The 18,733-nt window shown below is 42.5% G+C and overlaps 1 protein-coding gene across 2 annotated transcripts in view; it reads left to right on the top strand.

Moving 5' to 3' along the window:
* The first annotated feature begins 8,610 nt into the window (after positions 1-8,610).
* The window catches only part of FMN1 (formin 1), a 156,558-nt gene continuing 146,435 nt past the window's right edge, over positions 8,611-18,733 (top strand). For both annotated transcript variants that reach the window (XM_082239372.1, XM_082239370.1), the window contains exon 1: positions 8,611-8,723. The gene's annotated coding sequence lies outside the window, so the exon portion shown is untranslated. The remainder of the gene's footprint in view (positions 8,724-18,733) is intronic.

Raw genomic sequence — 18,733 nt, 5'->3', positions numbered from 1 at the left:
GAGCCCCACAACTTTGTTGGCATCAAGCTTGGATTGCCAGGCTCTGACACAAGGAGGATGAGAAGGAGAAAAGCGGGGAATGAAATGTGGGAACCTGGGTTGGAGGAAGAGGGAATCTCCCTTTTCCACCCTTACTTCAGCCCCTTGGAAGAGGGAGCAATGATGCCAGTTCTCCCTTCAGAGAGCCTCAGTGGAGGCTGGGGAGGGCTTTAATCAGCTGAGGAGGGAGGTGGCAGCTTATGAACAGGAGCTTTGTTGCCTACAGCTAGGTAGTCCCTTAATGGAGTGTGCCCTAGCAATCCCAACTTTCCTGCAAGGCAAGAGAGCTCTTGTCTTTAAAACCTGAGCAGGATAGGTAAGGAAGCTTACTGGGACATCTTTGTTGCTTCTATCCCCTTCTGAAGTTCTCATGCTGCTCCTGAACTCCTGAACCATGTCTGCTGCTGAAACTGTATCGTTACTTGCCTGAATAAATATATTTTTCTTCTAAATAAGAGCCTCTGCTTAGACACTTTGGGGACAGGAGTCGGGCAAAATATGATAATTGGCAGCTGCTTGAAACTGCCTCCACATAGTGGTTGCTTTTCAAGATGAGACATTCTATGTCCGCAGTATGCAGATCAGCCTGTAGGGGTTTTGCTCTCTTCGGTACTCAAATTGCTGTCGGCCAGCCCTCAGTTTAGAAGGCTTCAAGGGGCATGGGTGGGGCTTGCGGATTTCCTTAAAGGATGCTCTGCCTGTCCTCTCCATTATTCAGCAGTAGAACTTGCCTCATAGCTGTGAAGCATTTCTGAAGGAGGATCATGGCCACAGCTGAAACAATTGGAAAACCCCATAAAATCATAACCATTGAATGGGAGCTGATCTGCTTGGCAAACCGGTATCCCTCAAATTGCTTGCCACATAAAACAACTTCTTCAAAAGGGCAGTTTCAAATGGATTTAATGTAGCAGCCATGCCATGCAAATAATTATCTAGAAAAAAATCCAAATCACCTATAGGTGTGAATAGCCATTTATATTAGGACACCATATGTTGTGGAATAATCTAGTGACTAATAATGCTCTACCTGAGACAGTTCTTGATCTCTTGTGAGAGACCACAGCTTTCACAGAATGTTACAGTGCACCTGCTGTTAAGGGTGAGTAATTTGTTATGAATGCAATCCATAGAGCAGGGTCAAGTAATGAAGAAAACAGAGAGGGAGTTATGTAATAGCCGTTCTTCCACTGTTGAGCTTCCTCCCCTGGCTGATCTAACAAAATAAAGAGCGTCATATTTTGTCTGGGACCTGAGAAGAAGATAGCTCCAGATATTTTTTGCTGTGACTAAACCAGTGCTGCAATTGCTCACCTCTCTGTGAGATACTTGACACCTTGCGTGTACTGAAAACTCAGTAGCCAATTACCATAGAACAGAAACCAGTGCAGGTTTCTTAAATAAAATATTAAAGAAGTAAGTAGGTGTAAGACTATCTTGCCAAGGGAAGGTGATTCTTTTCCTTTTCTACGATATGGTGCCCATGGATTTGTTACTGCCATGAGAATGTCAGATATAAAGAAGACTTTGTATGTGTGCAGATTACGGTATATTTGTTTTATTTTCTGTTGTATGGCAAAAGCCGGTTGTTTGCACTTCAAAGTGAATAATGTGAGTTTAAAGCTTGTTTTATTAGTTCTTGCAATATGAAATTGCTTCTGTTACATTTCAGTCTTCTACTTAGCAATGTTTTGAAGATAAACTTGTGATTGCTTCCACTGGGTGGCAATAATAGACAAGTCATATGACCTGACCAGCCAATGCTGTCATTTTTTAAAATTAGTTCTAGCAATGTACCCTGTTCCATTCTCCTGAAAAAAAGTGAGATGCACTGAGTTAGCTAGTTATAGAGCTAATTTGTATAGTAAGTTGAAATTTTAAAATATCCATGTTCTTTCTGATATGTATAGTTTTTGTAAACCAGATTTCACAGAGGTTGCCTTCCAAAGTCTACACATAATTTCTGATGGTGAGTTGTGCCACTGTCAAATGATAGAGTACCAGATCTTTTGTGGGGAGTTTCAGAATGTCTGCATTGAAAACTAATAAAAGGACGAGTTTAGTGTCCAAAGGAATATTTTGATTGGTAACAAGCCCCACCCAATGCATGTTTATAGAGACGTGGATCTAAAAATGAATGGGGGGAGGAGGAAACTAGACTCTTTGAGTACTATAGGGACTCTGTCACATGCAAACAAATATTGTGGAAAGTTTTGTGCCCCTTATGAATTACTATTTTCAGTTGTTAATAATTACCGTATTTTTTGCTCTATAAGATTCACTTTTTCCCTCCTAAAAACTAAGGGGAAATGTGTGTGCGTCTTATGGAGCGAATGCAGGCTGCGCAGCTATCACAGATGCCAGAACAGCAAGAGGGATAGCTGCTTTCACTGCACAGCGATCCCTCTTGCTCTTCTGGCTTCTGAGATTCAGAATATTTTTTTTCTTGTTTTCCTCCTCCAAAAACTAGGTGCGTCTTGTGGTCTGGTGCATCTAATAGAGCAAAAAATACGGTATTAATATTTTTTCTTACCATGCTACTTGGTTAATGAAAATGTGATACAGGCCAGAAAGTCGAAAGAAAACAGAAACAATCAGATCTATGACAATAACTTTAAAAATACAGTAATTTATCATGCAAAATAGATAGTTTTTGTTGTTGTTTAGTCGTGTCCGACTCTTCGTGACCCCATGGACTAGAGCACACCAGGCACTCCTGTCTTCCACGGCCTCCCACAGTTTGGTCAAACTCATGTTGGTAGGTTCAAGAACACTGTCCAACCATAGCAGCATCTATTTTTATTTATTTGGCCCTTTATCAAAACTTCCACCTCTCTTTTGTGTGAACAACAGTATACCTGAAGAAGTGTCTCCACCCCCATCATTCAGCCCAGACATTGAGGTCCTCCTCTGAGGGTCTTCTGGTGGTTCCCTTTGCGAGAAGTGAAGTTACAGGGAACCAGGCAAAAGACCTTCTCGGTAGTGGCACCCTCCCTGTGGAACTCTCTCCCTTCAGATGTCAAGGAGATTAAGAACTACATAACTTTTAGAAGACACCTGAAGGCAGCCCTGTATTGGGAAATTTTCAATGTTTGATGCTTTATTATGTTTTATATATTCTGTAAGCTGCCCAGGGTGGCTGGGGAAACGCAGCCAGATGGATAGGGTATAAATAGTAACATCATCATCATCATCATTATTACTATTATTATCATCATCATCATCATCTAAATGCCTTTATAACTGTTACATCCTCCCAACAAATCATATCCTACAGTGCTAAGCAACCTTGTTTATTGAAATTAATTACACTTGCTTCTAAATAGCCGTGGCTAAACGTGTCAACAAACCTACTCTTTTTACCATAATGTATTTCCTGATGGCAAGATTTGGCAAAGTATGCTAAAAAGATGCACCATAAACTGGTCAAACTAAGACATCTCACTAATCAACATTAATGCGCTCCAGTTGGCAATGTCAACGTATTTCTTGGTTTTGGATGTGAGGCATTAACATGTTCAGCTTTTCTCAAGCTTGGTAAATTTCAAGCTGCAGCAAGCACATAGGCACAAGAGTAAAATTTCTTCTTTAATTTAATCCCATTGACTTTAATGGGATTTGTCTAGCTAGTAATCCCCTTTCAGGTAAATCTCTGAATATTGTGAATGCCTAGCCACAAACTTGCCAGTCTAAAAATGATTACTAAATCTAAACCCCATATATAATCAGGCTCTCTGGTGATGCCCCGTGCTCAGTGCATTGAAATCCCTGCCTCCTTATTCTGAAGAAGGGAGGAGGGGGTCTCTCCTTTGCACGATACCCTTCACTTCCTCTGATTTCAGAGAGTGGGGAGAGGCGGGGTCTGCATTACCTTGAGCTTTGGAGCAGAAAACTGTTCAATTTGAACTAGTGCTGTTTCTGCCTGCTCAAGATCCCACTACAAAATGAAAAACATCACTCCAGTTCCTCGTATTCTCTGGCATATACATGGGTGGGGAACCACTGACCACAAATAAACACTGGCTAGTAAGCCAAGCCAAAATTTGTCAACTTTGGAGTATTATTTTTCAACACCTTTTCATGCTGCATAGTAGTTGTTCTTATTGCTGCTTCTGTTTTGGTTTTCCTTCTAGCATACTAAAGAAAGGGACATGATGCTTGTGATTTATTGCCACTTGCAATTTATGCCCTTTTCCAGGCATGTGATTATTAAATCTATACAAGAGCAGTGTGCACCTTAAATTTCTTAACCATGCTGCAGTACTACAGACAGTTTGTACACATCAAAATCCCATTGATTGTAGTTATTCACAGAGAACGGTATGCCAGAAGGCAGACAAAGACTATATTCAATCAAAAGCCTTACTCAAAAGCCGGGACTAAAGTGATGCCAACATGGGATTCCCAAAGGTATGCTAATACTAATGCTTAATCCTTCTGCTTTTGAACTGCAACACCATCCTAAGCGCACATGGGGAACATGCATGGAGCAGGGGAATAGCCAAGCCCCCCAGATTCTCACCTGTAGTTAAACACAATTAACTTGGATTTATGGGGCTGCCTTTGAAGTTGGTTTAGAACCTGTAGCTGTTGGAGAGTGCCCAGACTGCTGACAGAGGCAGGATGGTCCAAACGTATAACACAAAATCTAGCATGACTGCACTGGCTACCAATTAATTTCCAGGCTAATTTCAAAATGCTGGTTTTGACCTATAAAGCCTTGTGTGGCTCAGAACCCCAATACCTCAAGGACTGCCTTTCCTCACACGTACTGACCCAGACCATGCAACCATCATTTGTAAGTCACTTTGGGTCACCTCTGTGAGGGAAGCAAGAGAAGAAGAAGAAGAAGAAGAAGAAGAAGAAGAAGAAGAAGAAGAATTAATAGTAGTAATATCTCTCTACCACTTGAAGAACCCAGGGTGTGTTTGTGTGCAATGGCCTGAGAGGATCTGTAACCTGGAGTGTGTATTTTTTCCAGTTGTATCTCTTCCAGAATCCTGTAAGTCAGAAACAGGAACTTCAGTGGCTGAATGCAGCCCCACAAGCCTCTCTCCAACCATGCCCCCTAAATATGTTTAACGCCAGAGTGACAGAAGCCAACCCTTTTTTATTCCGTAGTCATGAGATTAAACAATGATTTTAGTGATTTAAAATGTGAAACTTGTATGTGTTCATTTTTTTTATTATTTTAAGCCATGGTTGGGAAATTGTTTTTGCTTGTTTTGTTTTTTTACTCTAACAAGGCACTGATGTAGAAGCAATTATTTGTTTGTTTAAATTTTGTATATATAACAACAACAAGAAAAAGCATCGCCAGCTCACATTAACAATAAAAATGTTCCATCAGTCCTGACTTAAACGTATGATGTTGTAAGTTGCTTGCCTGCGTGAAGAGAGGCATGCACAGACAGATGCCTAGAAGTCACAGGACAAGCAGAAATGCGTATGAGCCCTAAGTCTGTATCAAGCCCTCCACTATGACCCCAAGGTCTCATTCCTAGTCAATCACTGCCAGTTCAGACCCCATGGACTACATGACCCCACCCTTCCAACTCTACAGTTCCATGATTCTTTGGAGCTCCTTACAACTCTTGTTTGTTTTAACCATCCTGAACAATTTAGTATCATCAGCAAACTTTGTTACCTCACAGCACACCTCTTAATTCCAGTTCATTTATGAACAAGTTAAAAAGCACTGGTCCCCATACCAGTTCATAGGGGACTCCACTTTTTATATCTCTGCATTGGGAGAACTGTCTATTTATTCCTACTCTGTGCTTCTTGTTTCTTAACCAGTTACTGATCCATAAGAGGGTCTAAACCCCACTGAAGGTTCCCAGTGTGGCTCTTGGGCTGAACCAGGTTGCCCAGCCATAGTCTAAATCAGGCATAGGCAACCTCGGCCCTCCAGATGTTTTAGGACTACAACTCCCATGATCCCTAGCTAACAGGAACAGTGGTCAGGGATGATGGGAATTGTAGTCCCCAAAAACATCTGGAGGGCCAAGGTTGCCTATGCCTGGTCTAGATTGACTGGCAGTGACTTTCCTAGATTCCATTGCTGAACTTAAATTAGTAGTGAGCAAATGAGTACAAATGATTGAAATGCTGCTCTAATTTATATATATATAAAACCCAAATCCCTGTTGATTCTGGAAGAAATTACACTAGCATTACTTGAGTACAGCATTTTAAGTTCTATGAGGAGAAAATATTTTCTAAAATTAGAAGAAAGGGCAGCTACCTTTTATAAATCCCTCTGATTATTAAATTTAGTGATGTGCACTTCCTCCATCACTTTCTCTTACACAGAGTAACTTATTGTGGTAGACTTTAAGCAGAACTACTTTCTGAATGTTGTTCCTTGTTCTGACTCTTCTCTCTGCTGCTCTCCCATAATGCAGTTTTAAGTGAGGGTGGGGATGTTTGCTGTGGAAAACAAGAACCTTGTGTTAATTACATTTTTTTTTTAATCAGGCACATAGATTGAGCTTTGTTACTTATTGTACAAACAAGTTAATATTTCTACGAAAGATGGTGTTCCATGAAAAACAGCAAATTCATTTTCATAAAGAAGAATCCATAGTGAACCAACCTTGTTCAGTCCTATTCAATTAAACTGTTGTACTGATTTATTTTGAGTGCTCTGAACTAGATTATCCATAGAATTCCTCTTCATCAATACTGCTGCTATCCTTGAATTACATACCATTGACTCGTAGTTCTAGGCAATTAACTATCTTGTTTGTAGGAGCTAAAAATGCTTCACTTGGGCTGCAGTTCTATTCACACACTTTATTGGGAATAAGCAGTCACTGAGACTTACTTCTGAGTAAAAATATATAGGACTGAACTGTTAGGAAGTAATGTTCCTGATGTCTGAAATGCAATTAAAGACTTGAACATTTTGCATGTTGTAGAGCTCTGGAAGTCGGAAACAACGATGGGACTCTTTTGGGGGAACTTAAGGCAATTTCATTCAAACTCTGTGGCTATTTGATTCATACAATTCTACCACAGCTCTCTCTATATAGGGTAATGAAGCAGCAGGCAGGTTGCATTTATCCTATGTTGAGATGAAAAGCTGATTATGTAGCTGAGTGCAGATAAAGGGGAAACCTCTCAGAGATTAGGTTTTGCTCTCCATGTGCCCTACATTTCTGATTGACATAATCATTTCATAGTGGTTACTTTGCACATTGCCTTTCCTTCTCTTTGTGGGAATAAATGTATGTGGTTTACTTCCTTTGGAAAATAATAAACTACAAGAGACCCCTCTTGAACGTAAGGACTTACTATATCTAGCAGCAATATTTTAAGCTTGCCACAATCTGAACATCTCTGTTATTTATTTTACAAATATGTATCCTGAACATTAGTATTTCCAGGGCAGCTAACAATAATGATCGTATTTACCCTTGAACAGTAGTCCCTGGTGCTGAACTGCAAACTCTTTGAAGCTACCACATTTCAGAACTAGTGGCAACCACAACTCCATTCAACACCTGGAATTAACTATGGTTTTCTTCACTGTGGTCTTTAGTTTAAACTTTTGTTCTTGAAGCTCCCCTTTGGACTTGCCACTTTCTCTCTGCCTCAGCTTCCCACTGTAAAATGGGAATACTAATGATGTGTTTTCAAAAAACTGTTGTGAGAATTAATAAAAAACTATAAGCCAGTGAGCATACAGGCAGCAATATATACATTGTTTTTAACTTTTTTTAGGTGATTATGAATGTCAAGAACAATTTATGTAGAAGTAATGCCGTCTGAGAATTGTCGTTAGTGCTGCACATTTACCTTGGAAAGTAGTTTACATTTTTAAAGCTGTAAGTCGCTCAGCTACTTTGGGAGGGACCTGTTTGTTACTTTTTCTAACACAGCTAACACATTATATACCATATAAATAATTATGGGGCAAGGCACACCCACTAAGTGTTTTTTTGTGTTGATACTCTTTGAGGGTGTGTGTGAGTCAATCAATCAATCCTGTGGACAGTTCAATAAAATAAATACTAAAAAATCACCCTTTAGAGAGGATTTCGTCCTTCTTTACTAACCCAGTTCCAAATCCAAAAGCTCTCAAAATATTTATTGTGTGAGTTTGTGTTTTAGCATGAACTGAAGAAAGATCCTGCACAAACACCTGCTCTGGAGTAGCAGGATGATGCTGTGCTCTAGGAGACCTTTCAAGAAGGCGTGGTGTCAGGGTGGTGACCGGCTCCTGAATAGGCCCTCATACATAAATGTCTCCTGGAGTCTGCTATGGGCGCCTGTGTCCCTGTCCTGGGGTCCGTCACCCACTGCGCCCGCCCACCATTGGTTCGTCTGGCGTCCTCTGCGGCAGAGCCATTGGCCTCTTAGTCAAGCCGGCGGACTGCTCCGCCTTCAGATTGGTCAGCGGCCCTGTCAGTTTTCCCCTTGGTTGAAGCTGCCGCACACACGCACAGCCGCTCTGGTTGTGAATGGGTCGGGAAGGCGAGCGCGTCTTAAGGGGGAAGGGGGAGTTCAATGTGAGGCAGCAGCAGCAGCAGCAGCAGCAGCGACTGCCTGGGGACCAAGGGCGGGCGGGGGATGTGAGTTTAGCAGAAGGCAGCCGCAGAAGCAGGACTGGGCATCCTCACTTTCCTCTGCACCTGCGGCAATAGCTGAGCCCAGGAGCGGGCTGCACTTCTCACAAGGTAAATAACAACCCTTTATTTGTCTGTCTGTGGGGGTAACTCTCTCTCCCCAAGTTCCCTGCAGTGTCGCCTCTTGCCAAGATATGGAGGGAAGGAAGCAGACTTTGCTCCCCTCCCCAAAAATCGACATTCAGCTCCAGGGAAGAGATGAAATCCGTACGGTCAGCACCTTTCTTTCCCCCCAATGCAAACATCTGCCATCGCCTGTCCTTCCTGCATCACGCCGGTTTTCTCCTGCAGCTCTTATTAGCCGCATTTCCTAATGCATGATGTGGCTTTCTGGATCACCAATTGCAACTGCACAAGGGGCTCCCCTCCTTGCCACTGTAGCTCTAGCCTGGCCGAGCGCGGGACCCGAAGAGGGTAAGAGGTAGCTGCACACAGTTTGTCTTCCCTAAAGCGGCTGCGGATCCCCTTCGTGCTCTAGGTGGGCTAGAGAGCGGAAAGCACATGATTAATGTTTACAGTCTCTCCAGCAGTCTATTAACACTCAAGGTGCTACGGGCGCCACACTGGGAAACAGGCAGCAGACCAGCCCTGCTTTGAATGGCAGTATTTGCATGTCCCTGGGGTGTAATGTAGCAACACACGCAAATAACTAGTTGAAGGGGGAAAAACTTGGTGATTATTATTTTTTTTTTGAGATGCATACACTAGAAGCAGATAGATATAGATATCTGCTTTTCTCTCTTTCCAGTCTAACCAAGTTCAAAGTACTTGCTATGATGCAAGTCAGCATAAGGAAAGGGACTTTTTAGACAGTCTAGTGAAAAGAGCATCGATGGAAGAATCATGTGCAACTGCTGGTTTTGCCTCTCTTGCTGTATGTTGAGATTATCTCCGGCTCATTTATACTTTACTGATTTTGCCAAAAAAACATATAAACACTGGGGATGATGAGGCATCCTTCTGTGGTTAGAGTTGAAGGTGGAGCAACAGACTGAGGTGCCTCACAGAACAAAGCATCCTAAAATGTAGAGTGTCAAAAATGTCACATCAGTAAGTAGAGGACAGGTGCTAATTACATGTTATGAACAAATGCACTTATTAGAGCCCCAGTGCATTTTTGTAAGAAAAGGAAAGCAGCTGTTGGGGTTTGGGGAAGAATTTGGAATGAAGTCAATCTGTCGTTTAGTATATCGCAACAGACCTGCTAAAACAGACATACATAGCTAAAAAGCATGATCGTTAAAACAAATACCGGTACTTATTTAAAATACAATATGATACAAAAATAAAAATATGAGATACAAATTGCAGTTGAATTGAAAGTATCATCTCATGATGCACTTGAGCAAAGAAGAGGAACATGGCCACTAAATCTATTATTAACTTGTTTGTACTAGCCAAGAAAGATTCCAGGCCCTTCAAGGGTCTTTTTCTCCATAAGGGAACTTAAATCTGTTATATTCTTCTCTATTATGATTGCATTCAAAAAAGACGTGGCCCAAAGTTTCGACTACTTTGATATTGCCTTTCCCATATTGTGGAAGGGAGACAGTTAAAACTGTCCCTAGGAAAAGAGATTGTGATACTTGAGGATCATCAAAGTATTCAGATATCTAGCATATTTAGGAAATTCAAAAGTTAACCCAAAATATATTGGAGACTGAGTGAATGAAGAAGGAATTGAGGAAGAGTGGATGCTTAAAGGTTTACCTGCTCACAATTTTTTCTGCTTCAGATGACTCACAGGTTATTTCCCCTGTCCCACGGGGATCAAAAAGAAAAGGAAGCACACATTGGGGGATGGGGAGGGATTTGAAGTGGGAAATGTGTAGACAAGGATAAGGATGAAGTTGAGCACTTCCCTCTCCCACTCTTCTTCTTGCCAAATTTGCCTCCCTCTCCTACTCATCTGCATGTCAAATTTACCACTCCCAACCTTTTTAAAAACAGTGATAATCCACCCACAAAATAACAATGTCGAGTTTGAAGTGAGTCACCTTGTAGAGTGATACAGTACTCCCATTGTTAGCTATTTTTGTAGATACAGATACTCAGGCTACAACACTTGGACGGTCTTTTTGGATTATCAAGTTTTATGGTGGGAGGACCGTCTACTTGTCAATCACCTGATGTCACAATGACATCAGATGTCCTGTGTTCCCCTGCATGGTGGTTTGAAATGAAACCACATGGGTACACGCCATAAAGTGCTAGCAGTGTTTGTCGAGTGCTGTCAAGCGCTGTGCACAAGGCCCTTGCAAGCCCTTATGATCATCAAGTCATGTGGAGCCCCATGGAAGCTCAGATTGGCAGTGGCCACAACCCCACCTGATATCGTATATATGGCATGAAGTGTGTGGCAGGTGGGTGTTGCTTAGTCAAGATAACCTTACAGGCCAAATTGGGAGGCCACTAGGTTTCCCACCACTGCCCTTGTGCATACAGGAGCTCTAATGAATGCACCTAGTCTGTGGTGGAGCCTGCTGGCCTATCCCACTAGCAGCATGGACGAAAGGGGGGGCTGGACCAAGAACCCCAGAAGAATCTTAAGAAATGTTCCTATTTGCCCCCATCATTGCTGTGCACGAGCAGCCCAAGCATGGAATACATTGCCAAGTACAATTTCAAAACTAGTATCCCAGATTGATATGTATTCATTCTAAAAGAATGCCGGAATCTTCATTTGTTCTGCCATCTCCCTTGGTATGAATTGAACCATCTACTACACGTGTATATGCAAAACTTTGCCTGGGGTGAAAATGTGAAAAAGACAGCTTTTTCTCCCTTGAAAGTGCTGGTGATGACCTTTACACTCCTAATTTGTTTAGGCCCACTGTATCTGACGGTCCCCCTTTTCCGACACAAGCCTGCCCACTTGTGATGGTATGTGCCATCTTGTACGGAAAGGTGAAAGATTTCTCATGCTTACAAAATACCCTTGGCAGCCCAGTTCAGTGATTATACTTCTCAATGCTGCACATTTTTTAATGTGCCAAAGGGTGCAACCCACTTCCCATCTGTTTTGCAGTAGACCTGAATCATTCAAATGAACTAGGAAGACTGTGTTTTAGATATGCTTCTGCAATGGTTTATCTGGCCCAGGACTGTCAACCTCCTCCTGCAATAGGTCTTGGGGATCTCTAAGATCCACTGTTCATATTAGTTTGGCAGCGTGCAATCTACTGCAGAGCCATTCTGTGGCACACTACAAAATTAATTTAAGAAGCCTTGGGGGAGGGGCAATACTGCAACTTCTCCCCATGACATTGCCAACTGTTGGGAAATTGGGTTAAGATGCCCTCCTGGATGGGTCTTAGCTTTTCACATTCATTCGTTCATTCGGTAATTTGTGTACTGCTTTTCATAAAGAAAAAAAAATTCACAAAGCATTCTGTAAAAACCCAACACCAAAATTAAACACTATAATATAAACAATAAATTGAATACATTTGAAGTAGAAACAGTACAATAAAATGTCTCAAAACATCATAAAGCCCACAGAATTAGATAGCATTATCATTTTAAAATATGTTGATCAGAGCAGCTATCCATTCAAATAGCTGTATTTGACTAGTGGCAAATATTGCCTCCTGTCAAATTTGCCTCTCCCAAGCTTTTTAAAAATAGCAACAAACCCTCCTCAGAATAGCAAAGCAGGGTTTGAAGTATGGGATGGGTAGTCTTGCGAAGTCATACTTCCTTTGATAGATACCTGTGTACATACATATACAGTGGTGCCCCGCAAGACGAATGCCTCGCAAGACGAAAAACTCGCTAGATGAAAGGGTTTTTCGGTTTTGCGTTGCTTCGCTAGACGAATTTCCCTATGGGCTTGCTTCGCAAGACGAAAACGTCTTGCGCTTTTTTCTTAAAGCCGCTTGAAGAGGCGCAGTTGCGACGGACCGTGCTTCGCAAGACGAAAAACATCGCAAGCCGAAAAGACTCGCGGAATGAATTATTTTCGTCTTGCGAGGCACCACTGTACACAATGACTTAATGGTGTAGTTGTTTCACCTGACTTCCAACGTAGCAGTCAAACTGCACTAACACTTACCATACTTTATTTGAAATTCATGCTGTCCATGGGGTCCTACAACATAATTATTTATTCTTACCCAAAGAGTTCCAGATTTTTGGACAGATATGACTTGTCCATGGTACTCCATGCTCTGGTAATTTCCAGATTGGATTATTGCAATGTGCTCCATGTGGAGCTGCCCTTGAAGACAACTTTGAAACTTCCGCTGGTCCAAAATGCAGCAGCCAGATTACTGACTGGGGTTTTCTTTAGAACTCCTATAACCCTGCCTGCGGTTCCTGCGCAATGTTTGCCATCTTGCCAAAGGTTGCAGGCGGCTTTACCTGCAGCAATTGTATGTTGATTGCCCTCTTAGAAGACAAAGTCCAGCAACTGGAGGAACGTGTAGCTACGCTCCAAAGAATTAGAGAGCTGGAGCTCTTCTTGGAAGCAACAGAGAACACGGTCTCCACCAAGGAGGAGACAGGGGACACCCCTGGGAAGGAGGCTAGTTCACCAACACAGGTGCCAGATATATGGAGAAACGTGACTCAAAGAAGTAGGAGGCCCAGGGTTCGCTCTGATTGTTTAGAAATACACAATCGCTTTGAAGTCCTCTCCCCTAGCATGGAAGATGAAGAACAGACTCCATTTGAGGATCTCTCCCTCATTACAGTCGATCAGGTATATGAAGACGAGCAGCAAAGTCAGTCCTCAGGGAATGTGCAGGCGACCTTGGAACGGACAGCTCACGGAAGAACCCCGACCAAACCTAAGAGGAGGCGTGTAGTGGTGATAGGGGATTCCCTACTGAGGGGAACAGAAGCAGTGATCTGTGGGCCTGACAAGATGTCTCGGGAGGTGTGCTGTCTCCCCGGGGTTAAGATCCAAGATGTAACTGAACGACTGCAAGGAATCATAAAACTCACTGGCAAATACCCCTTCCTCTTGGTTCATGTGGGAACCAATGACACTGCAAGCAATAGCCTCCAGAAAATCAAAAGAGACTACGAGGCTCTGGGCAGGAAATTGAAACAATTAAATGCACAAATTGTCATCTCATCTGTCCTCCCAGTTGAACGACGTGGCCCAGGGAGAGAGGGAAAAATAGTGGAAGTGAACAGCTGGCTTCGCAAATGGTGTAAACAGGAACGGTTTGGATTCTTAGATCACGGACTGCAATTTCTTGAAGATGGACTTCTGGCAAGCGATGGGCTGCACCTCGCAACGGTTGGGAGGAATGTTTTTGCCAAAAATCTCAGAAACCTCATCAGGAGGGCTTTAAACTGACTAATGTGGGGGAGGGAGACAGTGCTCCTGAAGGTAGGAGTCTATCAATTGATGAAGATGATCATCCAAATGTCATAGACCAAATGGAGCAAACAGCACGCAGACCTAGTGGTGGGAGGAAAAAATCCTTAAATAAGAGACACGTGGGAATGATTAGTGGACTTCAATGTCTGTACACTAATGCGCAAAGCATGGGAAATAAACAAGATGAGCTTGAGCTCTTAGTACAGCCACAGGGTTCTGTCTTGGGCCCGGTCTTATTCAACATCTTTATCAACGTCTTGGATGATGGACTCAAGGGCATCCTGATCAAATTTGCAGATGACACCAAACTGAGAGGGGTGGCTAACACCCCAGAGGACAGGATCACACTTCAAAATGACCTTGACAGATTAGAGAACTGGGCAAAAACAAACAAGATGAATTTTAACAGGGAGAAATGTAAAGTATTGCACTTGGGCAAAAATAAATAAATGAGAGGCACAAATACAAGATGGGTGACACCTGGCTTGAGAGCAGTACATGTGAAAAGGATCTAGGAGTCTTGGTTGACCACAAACTTGACATGAGCCAACAGTGTGACGCGGCAGCTAAAAAAGCCAATGCAATTCTGGGCTGCATCAATAGGAGTATAGCATCTAGATCAAGGGAAGTAATAGTGCCACTGTATTCTGCTCTGGTCAGACCTCACCTGGAGTACTGTGTCCAGTTCTGGGCACCACAGTTCAAGAAGGACACTGACAAACTGGAACGTGTCCAGAGGAGGGCAACCAAAATGGTCAAAGGCCTGGAAACGATGCCTTATGAGGAACGGCTAAGGGAGCTGGGCATGTTTAGCCTGGAGAAGAGGAGGTTAAGGGGTGATATGATAGCTATGTTCAAATATATAAAAGGATGTCATATAGAGGAGGGAGAAAGGTTGTTTTCTGCTGCTCCAGAGAAGCGGACACGGAGCAATGGATCCAAACTACAAGAAAGAAGATTCCACCTAAACATTAGGAAGAACTTCCTGACAGTGAGAGCTGTTCGACCGTGGAATTTGCTGCCAAGGAGTGTGGTGGAGTCTCCTACTTTGGAGGTCTTTAAGCAGAGGCTTGACAACCACATGTCAGGAGTGCTCTGATGGTGTTTCCTGCTTGGCAAGGGGTTGGACTCGATGGCCCTTGTGGTCTATTCCAACTCTATGATTCTATGATTTTAACCCCAGTTCTAAACAGCTGCATTGCTGGCCAGTTCATTTCGAGGCTCATGCTAGTATTTAAAGCCCTAAACAACCTAGGCTCCAAATATCTGAGAGAGCCCCGCCCTTTGTTGCTACAGACCCTCTCAGGTGTTAAGAGGAGGCCCTCTTGGTAGTTTCACTGTCCTCTGAGGTGTGGAGTGATGGTGGCTCAAGAAAGAGCATTTTATGTGGCAGTCCATAAATTGTTAAATTCCCTCCTCACAGAAGTGCGTCTGGCACCTTCCATATATAGTCGTACCTTGGAAGCTGAACAGAATCTGTTCTGGAAGTCCATTCGACTTCCAAAACGTTTGACTTCCAAGGCATGGCTTCTGGTTCCAAAAGAACGTTCGAAAACTGGAACACTCACTTCTGGTTTTCGATTGTTTGGGAGCCAGAACATTTGACTCCCAAGGCATTCGGGAGCCGAGGTACGACTGTACAGCTTTTGGCAAATGCTGAATACATACCTCTTTACCTTGGCTTTTGATACCTGAGATGTGTGTTTTCAAGACACACCCTATTCCTGTGACTGGAATTGGTTTTCAACTGTTTTTACTACAGATCTTTAAATTGATGTAACCTGCCTTGGGACCTGATGATCATAATAGCAATGTTTGGCCAAGTACAGTAGGTTTTTTAAAGGCTTCCCAGTTGAGCTTTCCTTTCTGACTAGCTTGATATAACCAGCACCACAGAAGCTGTTTGTGTTACTAGAGTGCTAGATTTTTGGTTTGCGCCTTCAGACTGCTACAATTCATTATCCCTGATGATGTAGAGCTATTGGCTTTAGGCTTCTTGCTAATTGCATTTGTATGTCACAATAATTTGCCTAGATCTGTGTAAAAATCAATAGCAGGCACACGTATTCTCTTCGGCACAGCCGGTTACAAGAATGTAGTGCTTTTAACACATCTTCCAGATATTTGCTAACAACAATGTTGTTATCAGATGTTGATATGAATAAACCCTCTTTCAAAGCAACCAAGTCAATGCTCCCAGTATTTATTTTTTTTAAGTTACTTTTGATGGTTAATTAAGCTGTGATGCTTAGTACATTGGGGGGAGGATTTCCAGTCAAAAACCTTATTCCCTTCCTTAACTAGAAAGTATTTTTGGAGGGGGGGGATCAGTAATTGATGTATTAGATAATTAGAAGTACTTTTATAATAAGCTCTGCTGTTTCATAATTTACTGTGCAAATGCAAAACTTGTTTATGATCTCTTATTTAAATGCTTCTGGATTTTTAAGATTTCCATCTCTGAAATGCTGAGATCAAGTTACAAATATTTCACTCAGAAAATGAAAAAGGTAGAACAAATCAAAGATCGATGCGATGCATTGCCGTCCTTGAGGAGTGTAAGCCAGTGAAAGTGCCTCTTTATATCAATTCCCCTGCCCTTGTGAGGATTGGTATAGAAGAAGGTGAAATGGATGGTCTCGGTTGAGCTTGAACCAGTGTGGTGTTGTGGTTAGAAAGCTGGACTTGGAGTATAAATATCTAGGTTCAATTCCCTATACAACCACAAAGCTGACTGGCTGACCACAGGCCAATCAACACCTCTCAGCTTCATTCACAGAATTATTTTGAGTAAAAAATTTGCAGAGGTGTGAAGTTTCAGAGGTTGAAACTAGTACAGTGTATTGTGTTTGCAAAACAAAACACAGCTACTACTTCCAGGAACCCAGTCTTGTGATGAAGGCTCTTCTCTCCACCCCCACCCCCTGAAGATACCATCTGTAGCCTCCTAATAGGCTTTAAGAATGACCAAGAAGCTGGAAATAATAAAATGAAAATTCCCATATGGAGAAACGGTAACAACTGAATGTAGAAGAATGATGTCATGTTAATGCCACAATGTCTACTAATTTCAAATCTAAAATATTATTGTGTGGCCACTATTTTCCAGGGAACCTTGCAGTTTTTCAGAGGCTTTCCTCAGTGATAAGATTAGCAACGGTAGATGAACATCCCTGAAAGAGAGCTTGCCCACTGCTACCCATGTTCCTCCGTAACATGCCTGCAGGGGTCTATTGGGTGTGTACTAGGGTGCACATGTCATGGGCACAGAGCATTGGTTGTGCCCAACAGGCCTGATCAGTGCTGCTTTGTGCCATTTCAGAATGTGTTTCAGACTCTTTTGCCCTGTACAAGGTTTGTTGACAGATGATTTGATGAGGAAAAAGCTCTCTGAAGAGGAAAGTTTGAAAGCCACAGCTCTAGGAATTCTAGAATAGATATTATAGATGCAGTCCCTTATTTGAATAAATGTTTGGGATACTTTAGTTCCTTGAAACGCTGTGCTGAAAAATTCTCCCATGTTTTAACAACCATTCCTCACAAATTAATCAGAAAAGAAATTGCATTCAAAAATTTTCAAAAGAGAAAAAAATAAAATTCTCAAGGGTGGGGTGCAGGTTTGGGGGGGTTTTTGTACATACCTTATTTTTGAGTTCGCTGAGGGCTGTTTGTGAGGGAACCTTCTTTCATTTGACAAATCGCCTCATTAGTGGTCTGCACTCGTGCAGCCAGAACGCCCATTAATGCCCAGGGAAAACCATTGTGAGGTCATTCCTCGTGTAGGGGTTTTTTTTAGATCAGGAACCGTCGACATCTAGGGAGGCTGCAGAGTGCTGAAGAGATGGGTACTATAAAAAATTCTTTTTAAAATGTACACACTCCCCCCAGCCACATTGCAACAATACTGTAACTTAATTTCAAGGTTCCCAACTCATTGAAATTCTAATCAAATTCTAAAGTGCCCTGGAAATGAGGCAGAAAAATGAAAGCCCCTTTCACAGGGCTGGCAGGGGCAGACACTGAAAAAATTAGACAACAGATTTTAGAAAGACATAAGAAGGGCTCTGCTGGATCAGACCAATTGCCCATCTGGTACAGCTTCCTGCTCTCACAGTGACCAACCAGTTGCCTATGGGAAGTCCCGCAAACAGGATCTGAGTGCAACATCACTTGTGATTCCTAGCTACTGACATTCAAAGACATTTCAATGCAGCACTGGTTCTTTCATTGCATTGAGCAAGCAGAACTGACTAGCACACATCATCAACACAAAACGACTGTGGCTGGCAAGCTACAATGCATTAATTTATTAATATCAGCTTATAATAATGAAACCTTGATGCAGGCTTTGCACTGAAAGAAGCCCTTGGTTTACACTTCCAGAAATGGTGCTGTGATTGCTATGAACAAGTATCCCTTCCTGTGCTTTGCAACTGAGTCAAGAGCCACCATTCGAATTCCCCACATGCCCCTGATGTGGTGTTGCTCTGCTATATCAGGAGCATTGTGGAATTTCCATTGGGAGTCACCAGGGCTGGTTAGAAGGTTTGGTGCCCACTGTTTAAGTAAGGGAGGGAGAGGAGTGTGGTGAAGGAGGCGCCGTGGAAGGGCATTTTGCCATAGGCACCCTCGAACCTGCAGCTTGTTTTGCCTGGGAAACTGTAAACACAGGCATCCATAAGCTGTTAGAACACGATTTCTATAATGTGCCCTTTGTATAGCTTGTTAA

The sequence above is a fragment of the Podarcis vaucheri genome (assembly GCF_965113315.1).
Source record: "Podarcis vaucheri genome assembly, chromosome: 1".
NCBI lineage: Eukaryota > Metazoa > Chordata > Lepidosauria > Squamata > Lacertidae > Podarcis > Podarcis vaucheri.
Note: the sequence above shows the minus strand (reverse complement) of the source record. Positions and strands in the feature narration are given on the sequence as shown.